Consider the following 17,213-nt stretch of genomic DNA (forward strand, 5'->3'; position numbering starts at 1 on the left):
ACCCTAGCGCTCAAGTCACCATCTTCACTTAAGACATACATTCCTCCCTTCTCTCTTGATTGAATTGCCTTAGAAGTGGTGGGCCTTGAGGAGGTGTCCCATGATTATGCGTTTTCAGCAAGCAGGTCAAAGTAATCTCATGCATCATCAACCTCCTTGTTCATGAATTTGTCATTACAAATCATCTCTACAAACTAGCATATGGACGAAGTTAATTTGTCATAGTAAAAGCTTATTACCCACCATGTTTCATAGCCATGATGTGGACAGGAATTCAAGAGATCCTTGAATCTCTCCTAGCATTGGAAGAAGTTCTCTTCCTCTTTTTGAGAGAAATTCATTATAGCCCTCCTCAGGGTATTGGTCTTGTGAACCGGGAAGAACTTTTTATGGAAATCCCGGGTCAACTCAGCCCATGTCCCTATAGATCATGGCTTTAAAGAGTGAAGCCATGACTTGGCCTTCTCTTTCAAATAGAAAGGAAACAATTTAAGTCCCAAGGTGCCTTTAGTGACATTAGTAAATTGTGGGGTTATTACAATCTCATTAAATTTCCTATGGTGTAAGAATGAACTTTCAGAATCTAGTCTATTAAACTTCAGGAGTAGTTGGATCACTTCTGGCTTGAAGTCCACATTTCTTATATTGTGTGGAAACATGATGTAGGAAGGTGTACTTGCCCTTGTAGGTTGTAAGTAATCGTGTAGGGTTCTAGGCGGGGGAGCATGATGTACCTCATTCTCATCTTGAAGTTCCTCAACTAGATGACGAGGTTGATTTGTAGCCATTGTTTCTAATAACTTAGAGAATCTTAAGTGATGTCTAATCTGGTGATGGATAGGTAACCCTTAGACTAATCCTCCTTCAATTAAAAGACGTAAAGTGTTGTCACGTACCCACTTGGGCATGAAACACTCTAAATCCCTCTAGTTCTAAACAAACTACTCATAAAAATTGAAATTTAGAATTTAGAAAATCTGAGAAAGAAAAAAGTAAGAAGGATATTACTAAAGAAGAACCTCTAAGTTGCTACAGAAAAATAAAAAATAAAAAATTAGATTAGTACTAAAAATAGAACAACTATAATTTAGAAAATTCATAACTAATAAAAAAAATCTGAAAAATCAATCCTAATCCTAAACTAATTCTAAAACTAGAATAATCTAGAAAATACAACGCAATCCCTGACAATGGTGCCAAAAACTTATTCGCTTGTACCCCAAGTTTATGGTTGCGATGTAGTAATAATCTCGATGAGACGAGGTCGTACCCACAGGGAATGAATGTGGTGTGATTTTCTTAACTACTTAAGAATTGGAATCTGAGGCTAAACTAAATCTGAAAATTGAGAAAGATATTATTGTGAATTGAAACTATCAATGTAATGGAAACTAGAGTGCTAAGAATCCACTTGCAGTTATCTTAATGCTACTTTACTTGATTCGATCAATACTTCAACCAGAATTAAAATCTTAATCTATCCAGCTGGATGATAGAATAGTTAAAACATCATAAATAATTCTAAACAAATTCTAAACATTCATAGGATATGTTCTCATATAACCGTCTAATTGAATTGATTATAGGGCATTTAAAGTATCTATCATGCCCTTAGTCGATGGTAGATCGAAGAATTCTATAGATCATACAATCTCAAAACAGAGAAGAAAACATTCAGGAAGTTCCTAAGCATCTACCATGCCTGGAGTCGATGATAGATCAAAGTAAATTAAAAAATACATCTTTATTCAACTATAAACTATGAATTTTTTAGCATGAAGATCGTAAAACATGAATCAAAGTAAGAAAGACGTTAAAATAAACTACAAGTTTCACCTCTTAGCTCTATCTAAGAGTTTAGTTAACCATAGACATGATTAAACTAAAACTCTTATACAAAAAAACATGAAAAAACTAGAAGAAGAAGATTAGAGAAGATGGAAGACTCCTTAAAATTCTCCAATACCTTACTTTACTCCTACCCTAATTCATGGTTAGAAGAACTCAAAAGATCCCTTTATATAGGTTTTGTTTAGACGGTCTTTGAAACCGCCTCAAATTTACGTAGCTTCGATGGGAGCTTTGATGAGACTTCGATGGGATCCAGGTTTCATCGATAAGTTTGATTTGAATTTGGAAACTGTCAGCAAATTTTTGCGTAAGTCCTTCGATGAGATCGCCCGACCTTCGATGGCATCAAATTGGCTTCATTGTCATCAAACATATCTTTGATGGGTTTGAAGAATGTCCAAAACTATCCAGCACGTAAACTTCAAAATTCATAAATTTTTCGATGTCATGGAACTGGTCCTCAATGGGATCAAGGAGATCCTCGATAAAATTGAGAATTACACTCATATGTCCAGCAACCAAACTTGATTTTTTTCAATGGAATTGAATTTCCTGCGATGACATCAAACACTTACTTTGATGGCATCAAAGCCGTGTTCGATGGCATTGAACCATCAAGTTTAGAAGTTCCAGATTTTCACACTTTGCAATTTCGAATTTCTTCCTTCTTTACTTGGTCTTCTTAGATCTTGGACTCTTGAAATTTTCAATCTTGACCTCCAAAGATCCACTCCTCACTTTGGTAATCTTTTGAGCATTAAATTCATGCTTTTATCATCCTTTTCACTTTAAGCTCTCAAAATAACATCGTAAGACAAAACATGTATAAATAGATCGATTAAGCATTATTATGTTCATAAAACCAAGGCATAACAAGGAAAAAATATGTAATATTTCACACTCAACACAAAGGCTAGGAATTCCAATTCCAAGGGTTTCCACCCCCATAGTTCCCTGTGGTGTAGCCCACCTAAGATTTAGATCAACTTGAACCTTGGGCCCATGACCTAATAAGGTCTGAGGAAAATGATGAAAGGAATGAATGACACAGAAACATCAAGGTGGGTCCCATGAGTGGGCTCCATTTACTGTCAAAATGGGCAGCACTAACTAGCCCATTGATCCCCTCAGTGTGGTTCATCTGAGATTCGGATCGGCCTGAAAGTTGGCCTACGACCTAACATGATCTGACATGATAGATGAACTTAGTGCATAAGGCACATACATCATGAAGGGTCCCATGAGTGGGCCCCAATCCACACCCCTGGCTCAGTGTCCAACCGCCCATGGGCGCTGGCAGCAGCGCCAGTTAATGGCGTGCCATTTATGATTATTATTATTATTATTTTGGTTGCATTGTGCCTATCGATATCAGCCTCAAGGAGTGGAGCCATGACTTATCATTCTTCTTTAGAGAGAAGTGAAATAAATTTCAGCCAAATAACGTCTTAGAAGACATTGTTAAATTACAAAGTCACTACAATCTCATCAAATTCCTTGAGATGAAGATATGGACTTCCAGAATCAAGTCCATGAAACTACTCCCAGTTTAAAGTCTATGTTACCTAGATTAATCCGAAAAATCATGAAAGATGGTGTGGACGTTCTTGCCAATTGTAGGTAATCATGTAAAGTTCTGACTTGGGGAACATTGTGCACTTCATTATCATCATGCGCCATCTCAGCCGGTCATGTATTCCTAACTTCCTCTTCATTAAAGATTAGCACATGTTGAGATTGTTTTTATGCAACCATTGTGCTAGTTGGGTTACTAGAGGCACTAAGGTATTTTCTAACATGTATGTAAATGGAAAGCCATTCAACCAAACCACATTCACTTAGAAGCCAAAGTGTGTGATCCCTTACCCACTTGGGCATAAAACACACAAAAAACTACTTCTAAACCTAAACATAGAAAATAAAGTCCTACAGCAAAATCACTTTAACTAGAAGGCAATTTAAGAACTATGAACAACTAAAAGAAGAGAAGAATGAAGTTACTAGATTAGAAGATCTAAGGTTAGACGTTATAAAACAAAAAATAAAATGTTATTAGTATTTTGCAAAAGATCTGCAAAAACCTAAATAGAAAATTTAAAAATAAAAACCTAAAATAAAAACCTAGGTTAGAATAAAAAAAATTCAAAAATTATACTAAACTCCAATCGAAACCTATTGTATTCTTAGTGCTGCAAATCTCCAACAAAAATACTAAAAAAAACTTGATCGAACCCAAGAGTTGACAACCCTAAGTGCAGAGCTGTGATGTAACCTTAACTATGTGAGACCAAGATCGTTCCATACAGAATTGGGTTAAGAGCACAATTAGAACTAAACAAGATTTTTAGGTTTTAATCCAGCAGAGTAAAAAAGAAGGTTTTAAAATCTAATTAAAAACATCTAAGAATCTATGAATCCCCAATTAATAGAATCTGAAATTAATTCTTCTCTAGTCAATAACTCATCTATAACTGGATTCTGGTCTGTTCTAATTAGAAGATAATTCAGTAAAATCAATCAACAATCATCTAACAAGATAAGAATTTAGACAGAGTGATCCCTCATGAAGATTTGGGTAGTCAGTTGTAGAGAATCAAAAGCATCCATTGTACCAAGAGTTTATAATTGATTAATTGATTTTACCAATTGTTTCCTTCTCCAATCTAGGAATTCAATCACACAATCATAAATTCAACTTCAAAAAATAATAAATTGAATTAAATATCAAAATCGATTAAGATGTTCATCCAGTATCATTAGCTAAGAGATTAGCCTAGCATGGCTAACATCTTAAATAAAACAAAAGAAGAAAGAAAAAATGAAACTAGAACCAAAGATTAGAGGAAAGAATGGTGTTGGAAAAGCTTCATCTTCATAATCTCTCCCTTTAAAGCCCTAGGATGATGATTAAAGGTGTCTTAGAGAGCCTTATGTATAAGATTAACAGTAACTTTTATACTGCCATAGAAATCTTACGAACTTACCCAGTCACCGCCTCCTTCAATAAGTGCTTGGAGAGGATCGAGACCTATCAAAGACCTATCAATATGATCAAAGATGCACTCGATGACATCGAATAATGTCTAAAAATTGTCTAGGAACAAACTTTTAGAATTCATAATTTTCTTGATGGGATCGAAATTTGTTCGATGGGATTGAAGGAAGTATCTAACAAGCTTTCTGAAAAATCCAAAATTTCTTAATATGTGGTTCTATCTCATCGAGTTCTATTGTTGGCTTGTTGATATGATCGACACTCATCGATGGGATCGACACGTGCTTATTTCCTTTAACTCTCGTTCAATGCTTGTTGAGAGAGAAATATTGTATATTTCTCCCTTATTATACATTGGTTTTATGAACATGGATGTGCTTAATTGATATAATTACACATGTTTTCTCTTACGAGGTGATTTTGAGAGCTAAGAAGAAAAAGATGCTTAAACATGGATTTAATGCTTAAAGAATTACCAAGTGAAGGATTGAATTTATGGATGTCAAGATTGAAGAATTCAAGAGTCAAAGAACTAAGGAACCCAAGCAAGGAAGGAAGAAAATCATGGAGTCAAAGTGTAAAAAATTAGAAGTGAAAAAATCGACCCTTTGATGACATCAATGACACCTTTGATGCCATCGACACTTCAAACCCATCGCAAAAATCTGAAAAATCTGATTTAATTACTAGACATATTTAAGCATTCTTCAATGCCATTGAGGACATGTTGGATACTATTGAAGCCAAGTTCAATCCCATTGAAGGAGGTTCGATGACATCAAGAGAATATGCAATTTCGAAAGTTCATTACTGGACAATTTCCTTATTTCACTCGAACTCTTCAATGGGAGCTTGATACCATCAAAGCTATGACAACTCCGTAAAATCAAGTCAGTTTTGAAGTTGGTGACAATCAAGCTGATATAAAAGGATATTTTAGGAGTTTCTAAAAATGAATTAGGGTAGGAGTGGAGCAAGGACTTGTGGAGTTTTAAGGAATCATCCATCCTCTTCAATCCTCTGATTCTAGTTAGTTTTTACATTTTTTTATTTGAGTTTTAGTTCTATCATGTCTATGGTTCGCTAATATCTTAGCCAGAGCTAAGCGATGAATCTTGTAGTTCTTTTTAACATTTATTTTAGTTCGATTCAAGTTATTTGGTTTTCATATTGAATAATTCATTGATTTTTGGTTTAAATGAAGAAGTATTTTCAGTTTATTTTGATTCATTGTCGACTTTGGGCACTATGGATGCTTAGGAAGACTATTGATATTAGGTTACATGTTTTGCCATCGTTTGGTCCGTAAAAGTCCATTAATCTATCATTGATTTCGGGCATGATAGATGCTTTGATTTCCCTGTGATCAATACATTGATGCTTTATGAGGGAACTAATTAAATAAAGTTCAAATCTATTTTGAAATAGATGAATGAGGATTTAACTACTCCATTATCCAACTTGATAGGATATGACTTCGATTCTAGTTGTGTGATCTGATTGAATCAAGTAATTTAACATTAAGGAAGCTATAAGTGGATCCTTGACACTCTGGTATTTTATCTTTGATAGTTTCTTTCACAAGTACTCTTTAAACTGGAATTTTGTAGTTAGTTTACATTCTAGTTCTAGTTCTAACGTATTCTAGAAATCACACAAAAGCAAGTCCCCATTGGTACAACCTTAGTCTCACATAGTTATTACTACATCGCAGCCTTGCATTTGGGTTTGTCATAGCAAGTTTTTGACGCCATTGCTGCGGACTTTGGTTGCATTTTTCTGAAATACATTAGCATTAGAAGTAGGTTAAGAATAGGTTCAACTTTTTCAATGTTTTAAGATTAGGTTTTTCTAAATTATTAGATATTAACCTTGTCTTTCCCTTTTGTAGAAATTGACATAGAATCATTATTGATCTAGTAAAATCCTTCCAACTCTTCTTGCTGCAGTATTTTCAGATTTCTTAATTTTCTATAATTTTCTTTTTCTCAAGTAAGTCTTAGTTTAGACTTACGACTTAGAGTGTTTCATGCCCAAGTGGGTATGTGACAACACTCTACATCTCTTAAGTGAAGGAGGATTAGTTAAAAGTTTACCTATCCATCATCGGATTAGATACGCCTTGAGATTCTTAGAGTTAACAGAAAGTATGACTGTAAATCAACCTCACCATCCCGCTAAAGAGAAACAAGATGAGAATGATGTACATAATGGTCCTTTGCTTATAACCTTATGTGATTACGTACAACTAGCTAAGGCAAGTACACCTTCCTACATGGTGTTTCCACACAATGCAGGAAACATGGATTTCAAGAAGGGAGTGATCCAACTACTCTCAAAGTTTCATGGACTTGACTCTGAAAGTCCATATCTACATCTCAAGGAATTTGATGATATTATAGCAACCCTACAATTTAACAACGTTTCTAAGGATACTTTAAGACTGAAATTATTCAAAAGAGAAAGCCAAGTGTGAGCTACACTCCTTGAGGTCGAGATTTATCGAGATATATGCTGAGATGACTCGAGGGTTTATTTAAAATTTCTTCCCGGTTCATAAGACAAATACCCTAAGGAGGATAATCATGAATTTCTCTTAGAAAGAGGAAGAGACCTTCCAATGTTGGGAGAGATTGAAAGACCTTTTGAATTCTTGTCCACATCATCATGGCTATGAAACTTGGTAGGTAATAAGATTTTTCTATGCTGGACTAACTTTGCCCCTGCGCCAATTCATAAAGATGATGTGCAATGGAGAATTCATGAATAAGGATCTCGATGATGTGTGATTTTATTTCTTTGTACTTGCTGAAAACACATAATCATGGGATACCTCTTTTAAGCCCACTAATTTCAGGCCAACTTAATCTAAAAAGAAGGGAGGAATGTACATCTTAAGAGACAAGGATGATGAATGATAGGGTGGCTAATCTCACAAGAAAAGTCGAAGCCATGGAACTAATAAAAGTAGAAATGTTTAAACCCGATGAGACCATTGGGATTGTTTGTGCTATTTGTGCTAGTAACATACACTTGACACAAGATTGTCCCATAATTTCTACCTTCCAAGAGTTGTTACATGAGAAATATAATGCCGTGAATAATTATTAAAGGTCATTCAATGCCTCCATCTCAAATACGTATACTCCTACGTGGAGGAATCATCCAAACTTCAGTTGGAGGAATGGGCAAACGGCCAATATAGAGAGAAATCCTTGAGGGACTTTTCCATAAAATATCAATCTATTAAATTAGAAAAAGATCTCAAGAGGATACGATTTAGAAATTCATTCAAAATCAAGAACATTTCAACCAAAATACATTACAAGCATTTTGGGATACTAAAACATCTTTGGGAGTGTTTGCATCGTTTATTCAAGGAATTGAGTCACAAATAACCATTAGGGAGACAAGGGACTCTTCCAACCTAGCCTATACCTAACCCAAAATAATAACATGAATAAAGTGACCCAAGATCTTCGAATGACCATGTGGAGCAAGCTAAGTCTATCATCACTCTTAGAAGTGGTAAGATAATCAATAAAAACATCCTGAAGAGGGCTGAGAATCCTAAAGACTCGGAAGAATCTAAGAGGAATGATGGACCTATCTAAGATACATTGACAAACTGGAAAAAGAGTAAAAGTCAATTGCTCCATTCCCTCAAAGGTTGATTTCACTAAAATCTTAGTCTAACACTCGGGATATCTTGGAGGTGCTAAAGCAGGTGAAGATCAATATTCCCTTGTTCGATTCCATAAAAAAAATCCCATCATATACCAAGTTTCTGGAAGATCTTTGTATGGCTAAGAGGCGGTAAAATATCCAAAAGAAAATTTTTCTGACAGAAAAAGTGAGTGTCATCCTCAAGAACGATGTGGCACATAAATAGAACATGCACTACTTGACTTGGGAGCAAGTGTAATTTTAATTCCATACTCGGTTTACAAACAACTCGACCTTAGTGAATTAAAACCCACTAAGACCGCACTTTAACTTGTTGATCGCTCGGTTCATATACCGAGAGAAATGATAGATGACATGTTAGTCCAACTCGATAGATTCTACCGTCTAGTAGATTTTATTATTTTGGATACTTAGCCCGTCATTGATATGAGCACTCAAATTCCCGCCATCCTTGGTTAACCCTTCCTAGTTACATTAGATTCCATCATTAATTGTAGGAATGGGATCATGAAATTAACTTTTGGGAACATGACATTAGAGCTGAAGATCTTCAATATGCAAAAAAAAACCCAAGGATGTTGATGATGCCCACGAAGCAAACATGATTGACTCATTTGTGGAAGATATTTAACTTTTGAACCTATACTCTAGCACTCTAGAGACATGCTTGGCCCACTCCACCGATTTAGATGATGATATGATAAGGGAGATGAGCACCTTGCTTTATTCTACACTAGTACTTGAAATTAACCAGTGGAAGCCATAAATTGAAAAATTACCCCAAACTAAGATAAAGCATCTACTATCTAGTGTCAAGGCACCAAAGCTTGACCTAAAAACATTACCCACTAATCTTAAATATGCTTATTTGGGTCAAGATGAAATATATCCAGCGGTGATTTCTTCCCACTTGGATGAAAAACAAGAGAGTATGCTTATTTGTACTCTTAAGGAACACAAAGGAGCCATTGGATGGACGATCGCAGACCTTAAGGTAATCAATCATTTGATTTGTACTCATCGCATTCACCTCAATGAAAATGTGAAAACATCTAGAAAACCACAGCTTTGGTTAAATCCAAATATGAAAGAAGTGATTAAAGCCGAGGTGTTAAAGTTGTTGGATGTGGGTATCATATACCCTATCTCTGATAGCCAATAGGTGAGTCCAACTTAGGTGGTACTCAAGAAGTCTGGGATCACCATCATAGCCAATGTAGAAAATAAACTCGTGATAAATAGAGTCACTACTAGTTGGAGAATGTGCATTGACTCCAGAAAATTGAATATCATCACAAGGAAAGACCACTTCCCGTTGCCCTTTGTTGATCAGATCTTGGAAATATTATTTAATCATTCCTATTATAGTTTTTTAGATGGATATTCGAGATACAACCAAATAGAGATAGCCCTTGAAGACCAAGAAAAGATCACATTTACATGTCCTTTTGGCACTTTCACATATTGAAGGATACCATTCAAATTATGTAATGCTCCCACCACTTTTCAGCGATGCATGTTGAGTATTTTCTCTAACATGGTGGGGTAATGCTTAGAGGTTTTCATGGACGATTTCTCTATTTTTGGTACATCTTTCAGTGAATGCTTTAAAAATCTCAAACTTGTGCTGAAAAGATGTGAAGAGAAGAACCTTGTCTTGAATTAGGAAAATTGCAATTTCATGGTTTAAAAGGGAATAGTCTTTAGACATATCATATCGTTTAATGGAATTGAGGTAGACAAAGATAAAATTGATTTAATCTCTAAGCTACCTCCACCCACAAGCATACATGAAGTGCGATCTTTCTTAGAACACATTGGCTTTTACCAAAGGTTCATAAAGAACTTTAACCTTATCTCTCGTCGTTTATGCAACCTTCTTTAAACGGATACCCCTTTGAGTGGAGCAAGGAATGCCAGAAAGCTTTCACTAAGCACAATGGTATGATGACAAGTTCTACCATCATGAAACCACCCTATTAGAGTCTTCCTTTTGAAATTATCTACAATGTAAGTGATTATGCTATTGGGGCAGTGTTAGGCCAGAGGCAAGAGAAGAGGCCTTACGTTGTTTACTATGCAAGTAGAATACTAAACTCCGCCCAAGTGATTTATTCACTATGGAGAAGGAACTCCTCACCATAGTGTTTACTTTGGATAAGTTTAGGTCCTACTTGATAAGATCCAAAATCATCATTTTCACTGACCATGCGGCGCTAAAGTACCTTCTTTCTAAGAAGGATGTTAAGCCCCATTATTAAGATGGATCCTTCTTGTCCAAGAATTTGACATAGAAATACGTGATAAAAAAGGAGTACAAAACATGGTCGATCATCTCTCTCGGCTTTTTATATTGGATTCCATGGAGATGACTCACATTAATGACATGTTCCCTGATGAAAAATTATGTAGAGTCTCTCAATTATATTCGTATACTAATATTGCTAATTATCTTGCACATATATCACACCTACCTATTGGCCACACAAGATAAAATGAAGTTTTTCACCGAGGTGCACAGATTTATATAAAATGATCCACATTTGTTCAAATATTGCCCAGATCAAATCATTATGAGATATGTTATAATGCCCGGGTTTTCGAAACCCGAGTATATGACTCGTTTTCTAAAAAACCGAGTGTTAACCTTTATAAGTAGTCAAATTCCACATATATTTTTTTCATTTCTCAAAGTTAGCAGTTTAGCGGAAGATGGACAAGTCAAATATAAAGGAAATTTTACATTTACATTTAAAATATATGAGCGGTTGCCAAAATGACTTGTACAAACCAATGTCTCTATGCTAATAAATACAAGAATTACACAATTTAACACATGAGAAATAATAAAATACATATAAACTTGAGCCACTAGATCGTACAACTTCTATTGGTAGATAAAAACATGCATCCCTGATAATTGTACCATGCTCTTCATCAATCTGGACATGGATATTATTTAAACCACCTACACTACCTATACAGTTATATATTCGATGAATGATTGGGTAGCTCAATTTGAATTCCCCTCAAGATTACACACTTCTGTATTAGTCAAGCCTAGTTTAAAGAAATAAGGCATCCAAAACAATACATGATACAATCTTGTTTAAATGCATGGATGTCTGAATGCACATCAACCTAGGGATAGTCATCCAGTCGGACTTGGGCTCGTCACCCATGCATATGACCGGTCACTAGTGAAGCACATCGCGTACATACATCACATATAAGAATATTGACTAAGCCATCATACATCATGTATGTAGGTCGATAGTCAATGATCTGGGAGCTAGTAAAACGATGCCACACTAAGGCCTAAAGGAAGGTGCTACAACATCCAAAATTAGCCACCCGTCATCGCCCGTATGCTATGAATCCATGATTAGCCAAACCACTATTATTTCGATTACAACCAGCCAATTTAAGAAAGTTCAAAGGTTACTACAGGGGGCTCATCACCCAGTGTAGGCCGACAGCTCAGGCATAGGTCCCATACCACCATCCCTGGCTCACGAGACTCCAACATTGGAATTTTTAATGGCAACCTCCTCAACTGATGGCCAATCATAGTTATCATGCCCCAAACTCAGAAACTGGGCTCATAAAATTTTTGATCGCCAATCCGGTGCCGACAGCCTCCATAGTACCCTATTCTCTATTCCCAACGTGCATGCGCCAAATTCCGATCCTGGAATTCTACAAGGAGGATTTTCAGTATGAATTTTTTATTTTTTATTTTTGTAATGGAGCATAACCACAAGCATACCCAAATCATGAAGGCAACATCATCATCATATATCCATTAATATAATCATTTGAATACAATGCTGAAAGGGAAATACATATATCGAAATCAAAGCTCCAGAGGACAGCTACACGCTCCAAACTCAACGCTATTGCAGCCTAACGCCACCTGCACGCATCTATCATGCATAAGCTTATAAAAGCTTAGAGGGCGGTGAAAGTGTGTGCACAAGATAAGTGCTAAGTATATCATAAAGCTCATAAATCATACATCATCAGAATAAGCGGAAATACTAACAAGTCCATGAGTGCTATCAGCCGTACCAAGGCTATGCGATGCAAAACATAATAAGACAATAATAGATGCTAAGGATGCAATGCAATATGTAAATCCTGATTAGCCACGAATACCATCAACCTTATCTAGGCCATATAAGTGCAAAAACATAGTAACCCAAAATGCTAAGTACTACAGATGCAATGTGATATGCGGTGCGAATGAAATGACCATGCTGAAATGTGAAGTCGGGATGATAGTATGAAGTATCACAGGCTATGGGGTCCATCACAAGGGACTTCTATCCAAACCAGTCCCATACCTAAATTTGGATAGTCAGACACAATATGGTAAACTCCTGATCTCAGGTTAGTTGCGCGCCCAACTGAAATTCCAGCTATGCGAAAGTATACGTAACAAATAGTTATGCACCACCAGCTTAAGTGGATAGTGAATGAATGAATATGCAATTCCTACTCAATAAGTCCACATATCAGTACGGTTGCTCTCTGGAAAATCACTGGGGTCTATTACATTCCACACCGACTGCCTCCTCTCTAGCTGCACAGCCTAGCGAGCGGAATAGACCTCACTATCCGCCTAATCAGTAGTCTGCCAATACCTACCTGACTCATTGATAGCGAACCCATTTACGAGCTGGTCATACTCAGCCCAGCTTATAGGTCCCTCACTCGGGCGGATAAGGCCACACCCCCTTCCAACTGACCACGACACAATGGGAGATACGACTGAATGGTATAGGCACCGACGCTCATATTCCACTCGGCCTAGACATTGGAGCATCTCCTAGTACTAAGGAGGTTCTGGGATTTTCACCCAAAGACATCCTACGTGCCCATAGTGCTAGAACTAACCATTTCCAGTGTCCCATTTAGCCATCCACGATGTGCCTATGGTGGCCACGACCCTGATGTCGCTAGGGCCTATAATGATCAAGTCACATATATGCGAGATGCATGAGTCACACTATCCAGTCATGTAGTAATCTTGGCGTACGGCGTGATAATGTGGGTACTTCGTCTCATAAGGAGTCCTGTAAATAGCCTGCCCAATGGCGTATGCTATGATCAAACATTCCTCATATCAGGCATACATATGATGCGTATGGGCATGAATCATGGAGCTATACTAAGCATTTTATATGGTGATGAACTATCCTCACAACGAAGATGGGCCTTGATGGCCTACACATAACAAGTATGGGCCTATCAATGGGTCATAAGGAGAGTTATAATGCGAACATTTAACCAACATTATTCTTATAATGTGGACGTCAAACCAACATTGCTCCCAAGGCATGGCCCACCATAAATGTCATTACATAACCCATGGTGAAATCACACAATGTAATAGACCTTGTATACAACCCATTGGGCCTCGACCCATAGGCCTTAGAATACATCAAAATGGGCCTCATCATATGGTCCTCATACACATCAAGGTGGGCCTCAACAACGTGCCATAAACATATCAAAGGTGGGCCTCACAGATGGGCCATAAACATATCAAAGGTGGGCCTCACAGATGGCCATAAGCATATCAAGGGTGGGCCTCACAGATGGGCCATAAACATATCCAAGGTGGGCCTCACAGATAGGCCATAAACATATCAAGTGTGGGCCTCACAGATGGACCATAAACATATCCAAGGTGGGCCTCACAGATGGGCCATAAACATATCCATGGTGGGCCTCACAGATGGGCCATAAACATATCAAAGGTAGGCCTCACAAATGGCCATAAACATATCAAGGGTGGGCCTCATAGTGGGCCATAAACATATCCAAGGTGGGCCTCATAGATGGGCCATAAACATATCAAATGGGCTACACCCAAATATAGGTGGTGATGATGATTTCCACAATTAAAATTTCCAAGGCCCATGGTAACATTTATTTCCCATCCAATCTGATCACGAGGTCACACTGACTTGAATGGTGGAGGTTCAAACCCACTATTTTTTTTTATAGTGTGGTCCACCTAATCTTAGATCTGCCTCATTTTTAGCCTCAAGCCTATAATACAAGCTTGCCAAATGGTGGATGGTTTGGATGCAATCCATGCATCATGGTCGGGGTCCATATGAACTATAGACCTGACTCATTCTTTAGCTCATATCATAAAATGAGCTTTTAAAATGGGTGGACGATTTGGATGCAGCACATGCATCATGGTGGGGGCCACTAGCCGTCCAGCAGCCAGTCATATGGCTGGACGACATTGATAAAACACATACAGTCTAGTGGGTTCCACCGTCCACAGCAATGGACGATGCGAATAAAATGCATACATCCTTGTGGGTCCCACGTGGGGCCCACCATAATGCTTATTTACCGTCCAACCAGTTGATAAGGTCACCCATGACCTGGATGGAAAGGAAAAACAAATTTCATCTTAATCCAAAACTTCTGTGAACCCAAAAATGGGTTTTAATGGCAGTCGTGCAATCACTGTTGTTCCCTATGATGTGGGCCACCTGAGCTTCAGATGGGGCTGATATTTGGAGGGCAACCCATTGCCCTAAGGGTCTACAAGATGGACGATGTGGATATACAAAACACACATCATGGTGGGACCCACGGTTGGGCCGTGGGGCTGCTGTCCGTCCTCCCAAATGCCGTAGGCTCTGCCTAAGCGCCTCTAGCAGCAGCAGCGTCTACTGCATGTTATATATATATATATATATATATATATATATATATATATATATATATATATTTAAAATGCATATTTTCATGATTTTTCATGCGTGAGGCCCGTACCAGATGAATTCGACTCACCCAATGGATTCCATAGTTCATAACCAATCCACTAAGTCCAATATTGGGTATCTTTCGGCGTGTAGAAAAGTTAAGGTGAATTTAAACAGTGAAAATTACCGTTTGCTAAGGTGTGACCCACTAGAAAGTTGGATCAGCTTTTCGGCTCAATGCCTAAAACGAGTTGGTAATTAGGATAGGCGACATGGATTAAATACATACATCTATGTGGGGCCTATACAAGTGGCTCACCCAAATAGCCTTGAACCAAGGCTAATATTTGTGTTTTCCATTCAATGTCCAGAGTGTCCAGGGACGCTGAACGGGTGTGCATTTCAAGTGGGCTAATCACGTGGGCCACCACATGAGGGATGGGGTGGAATGAAACATATAAAGTGGGCCCCACCTATAGATGGCTTGGATAAAATATATGCCTTATCGTGGGGTCCATCCGGGTGGGCCACACGGCCACATCATCACATGAAAAGAAATGAAAAAGAGAGGGAGAGAGAGAGAAAGAGAGTGGGACACGTGTGATGGAGGGACCCTGACATTATGGGCCCGCCCTTGCATGATTTAAAACATACATCAAGTGGGTCCCATCGCACATGGGCCCACCGATCAAGATCAACGCTGGAGATCCTTCCTCCACCAAAATATAAGGTCTAAATGACCATATTTGTATAAGGAAAATAAACATCATGATGGGGTCCATGGAGAATGGCCCCATCATGGAATGATAATAAGAATCAAGGTGGCCATCGGCCACATCAAGGGTCTCAAGTGAGATCCATACCATTGACCGGTAGGCCCCACTTGGCCCATCATAAAAACATGAAGATCTAACCCATAGAAGCACCCATCGTTCAATCTTCTTGGTCCGTTGGAACGCCGGTCTCCTTGTGTCTCACTTTAATGGTGGAAGATGAGAAATGAATGGCTAGGATGAAAGATTTTGGGAGAGGAAGTGAACCACACAAACTCACTTTTCTCTCACTTGAAAAACCATGGACGTCCACACTCTTTCTCTCATTTGTTGCTTGGAAAATGGTGTAGAGAAAGAGAGAGAATGGGATGTAAGGAGATAGAGTGATGGGTGATGGAGTGATGGATGTGAGGTGAGTGATGGGTGAGGTGAGAGATTGGTTGACTTTGGATTTTGCTTGACTTGTGGAGAAAGAAAGCAAGGGTTACTCTTGTACTTGACATAAGATGATTGATTGATTGATTTGAGTGATTGATTAATGAGACATGTTGTAGAGATTCTCTTGGGATTGCAAACGCGCGGTGTTTTCTTCGAAATAAACGCCGGCCCACATCTCTCGGTCAGGGTATCAAATCGGTGTGCAAGACACGGCATCGGAACCGCAGCGACGGTGCGGTCGCAATGGTACAAGTCTTGGATTAAGCTAACTCAATTCTATAAGATACGACTTAGGGTTGTGCGCAAATATCAATTTTTGATTGCAGGTTGCCGGAATTCGACGGGAAGGATTACGGGATTTGACGGAACAGTACAGTCTAGGATACAGGTCTTACAATAGTCCCATAAGTGGATCTTACCATTACATAGATATACATAAATAATCCATTGAGCCACTTAGGGTAAATATCAAATGAAAGCCATATAGGACAAATATCATATCGAAGCCACAAATGGAAAATATTATATCAAAGCTGCAAAGGGCAAACATCACATCAAAGCCACAGATGGCACAAGGGTCCATAAGATGGTAAGTCCATAGCAACCTATGTAAAATAGCCACTAGGTCGGGGGCCCATTATACTCACAATCAATCAAGCTACATCCCAAGTCAGGATGCACATTTATAAGTGGGGTTTCCCACTGATAGATGTACCAATTTAAGTTCCATAA

At 38.0% G+C, this 17,213-nt stretch overlaps 1 non-coding gene across 1 annotated transcript; it reads left to right on the top strand.

Moving 5' to 3' along the window:
* Positions 1-253: 253 nt before the first annotated feature.
* LOC131219797 (small nucleolar RNA R71) lies at positions 254-359 on the top strand. Its single transcript, XR_009158441.1, has one exon. It is a non-coding gene; the product is annotated as a small nucleolar RNA R71 (small nucleolar RNA).
* The last annotated feature ends 16,854 nt before the right edge of the window (positions 360-17,213 follow it).

This window comes from Magnolia sinica, chromosome 11 (assembly GCF_029962835.1).
Source record: "Magnolia sinica isolate HGM2019 chromosome 11, MsV1, whole genome shotgun sequence".
NCBI classification, from domain to species: domain Eukaryota; kingdom Viridiplantae; phylum Streptophyta; class Magnoliopsida; order Magnoliales; family Magnoliaceae; genus Magnolia; species Magnolia sinica.